Source organism: Priapulus caudatus, unplaced genomic scaffold, assembly GCF_000485595.1.
Source record: "Priapulus caudatus unplaced genomic scaffold, Priapulus_caudatus-5.0.1 Scaffold693, whole genome shotgun sequence".
NCBI lineage: Eukaryota > Metazoa > Priapulida > Priapulimorpha > Priapulimorphida > Priapulidae > Priapulus > Priapulus caudatus.
The window spans coordinates 167217-170480 of NW_014577754.1; positions in this window are offsets into that span (position 1 = coordinate 167217).

Consider the following 3264-nt stretch of genomic DNA (forward strand, 5'->3'; position numbering starts at 1 on the left):
CCATGGTAACAACTATTTTTTTGTCGAAATATTCTAGAACCTGTAACTTCTACACTTTTTTACCCGATTATCATGAAATTTATATTTGTATTAAAATTCATATTAAAATTTATATTAAAATTTAAATTTAAAAATTTAAAAATAAAAATTTAAATTTAATATTTGTATTTAAATTCATATTTAAATTTATGATTGTCATCAAGACATGTTANAGCAGTCAGCAAGGCAGTCAGCAAAGCATGCAGGCAGGCAGGCAGGCAGGCAGGGCAGCAATGCGAGCTAGCCGCGCAGTAACGGATTTACGTGAAAGCCCATGTCACGATAAATCAATAAATAATAGATCAATAATCTCACGGGAGGCCTAGCTTTCACTCCTGGCCCTGCTGCGCTCTTTATATCAAGCCGGTAAGTGACTGCTGTATCCTGCTTGCCTGCCTGCCTGCCTGCCTGCCTGCCTGCCTGCATCCCTGCCTGCCTGCCTGCCGGTCTGTCTGCTTGCCTGCCTGCCTGCCTGCCTGCCTACCTGCCTGCCTGCCTGCCTGCCTGCCTGCCTGCATCCCTGCCTGCCCGCCTGNGGGTATGTTGCTGACAGATGATTGCATTGTCGCCGGGTCCCGCACACGAGGTGATTTTTATCGACAGTACTGTCGATAAAAATTGCCTCGTGTGCGCCCGGCTTAAGGTCCAAGACCTTATATTATAAGTATATTACAAGTATATTATAATTATATTATATATAATTATATTACACATATAAATATGAGTGTGGGGTGTATGTATGTATGCAATATATATATATATAATGATGTACATACATGAGTGTCGAAATGGTGGTAAAGTGTNATGTATGTATGCAATATATATATATATTATTGATGTACATAATGAGTGTCGAAATTGGTGGTAAAGTGTACCCTTATACTTTGCTGCACAGGCTATTACGTGAAGTTTTTTTCATATGTTATTTCTATTTTTTTCTCATGTTGTTATATATGCAAAAAAAAAAAAGTGAGTTTTGCTTGTACTGTTATCAGTCAAAATTTTTACTTTTAAGCTGCAAAACTATTGCACTTTTCAATACGTATTATTATCTATACAAATGTGAGTGTGTAGCGAAATATGTTAATGTTGTAAATGTGGGATATAATTAATGTTGTGGGAACCGGTGTCGATAATGATGTGCTAGAAAGAGGACCTTTACTTGTACAAATTTTTGATAGAGTTTTTTTTGTGTAATTTTTTGTTTTTCTTAGTGTTGTTCTGGCATTGCCTTTTTTATTCTGTATTCTCAGGAACTTGATTTCACGGATAAACATGTTTCAGGTAATCAGTTTACCTGTAAGAATATGCTGAAGTTTTTTCTCGTTTATATTTTTTCGTTCATGTATTTGTGTTGTTTTGTATTGTATCAATCTCAGTAAAGCTTCTATTTTTTTTTTTTTCTTGTTAACTTTGTCCACATTTTCTTATTGACTTAATGCACCTTTATTGTAAATTATAATATTGCTGAAGTTTTTTTGTTGTTGTTTTTATGGTATTATTTTTCTTATGCTTGGTTTTTCATTCGATGGTTTCGTGACTGTGTAATCAATGTATCACTGAAGAATTTTGTCGGGTCGGGGTATTAGATTGTGGCTACTAGTTTATGTATGTATGTACAAATGTTATTGTGGCACCATCAATAGGAAATAAGTGGTGTTCGCGCACGAGTTTTTGTGGTATTTCTCTGATAATTTGTTGTCTGAACATTTATTGTTATTCTATGCTGTTATCTCTATTAGTAATGTATGCTTTCAGGTAATATCGAAGTGTTATTAAGTTCAAATGCAAATCAAAGAAGACCCAACCAATAGAAGAATGTTTCAGCTTTATATATTCATAGCCGACCAGGCTGTGCCGACGGATTGTCTATACAGCCTGACCACCCTTCCATACAAAAAACCTCATCACTGCTGCACTGATTAGATGATAACTCTTGTATATATCAAATAAAACGGATTCATTACCACTTTGACTTGCCTGTTTTAATAGAATTTAACGTTACTCACAGTTGTCCTGCTTTCTAAACTAGAATGTATCTTTAATTTCACGGTAATATATTGCTAATTCTCACAGTTCATATCAACTTTCAAATTAGCTTTACGCCGCGCATGTTTAGAATGGCACGGGATAACCGAAAAACGGAATAGACTCGCTAGAAATCTACAGTAATATGTGCGATGGTCCTTTTCTCAAGGGCATATTACCACAAAGCAAGTGAAACGATGTTCACAAATGTCTGGGCAATTTGTAAAACTTTAGTGATGATCATGTTCTTCGGATTTGGGGTGGTTTACAGGAGGGATCGCGATCGTTTAATTTGGTTTGTTCGATCCATTGCGGATTTATAGTCACAGTCCGAATGTAGCAAACATGGCGTGCGAATTCATAAATGTTGGTTGTCATTCGTCTCAAAAGTTGCTGTAACCCGTAAGTACCAGTGCCACCGTGGCATGAGTGGTTCAGAATGTGTGGAGTTTACTGATTTATTTTGGTATATACATGTGTGGTGTTCTTTGGGCGATATTGGAATTTATAAGGCAACTACGTGTTTAGCTGCAGCCAAGGTTTGAACGGTATTTGTACCTATGAGGCATACTTTCTTGGAGTACCTATTCCATTGCCGGGAGATTTAAAAGAGGGAACTTGTCAACGATTACACGTAGCTCCAAGAAACACGGTTATCTAGGGTTAGAGATACCGATTAGAACCGTGGCTGCGCTAACCACGTAGTTTTGCCTTATATTTCCAGTATCGCAAAGAAACACAACATGTGATTTATTACAAGATGAATCAAGGTAAACGTCACCTTTTGTAACATCAGTGCGCTAGATGCGTGTGGGGTACTTACGGGCGTTAACAGCATTTTTGAGCGAATGCAACCATGTTATGATTTGCCAACATGTTTGCTTATCATTCAGTTACTGTTGGACTAAAATCCGCAATGATCGACATTATAATATATGAAATTAAACGATCTTGCGGTCGTCATGTTAAACAACCCCTTCTCCTGGGAACATGTATCTAAGGTTTTTTCAGAATGCGCCCACACATTTCTGAATCGTGTTCACTTGGTTTGGTGGTGTAATTGGCCTTGAGGCCATCGTATATAGTTCTGTAGTATTTTGCTAGCGAGCTATTCCGTTTCGGGTTTTCCGTGCCTTGCTAACATGGCGGTTAAAGTTTGCTGATTTTGAAAGTTGCAATATGGCTGTGAGAATTAGC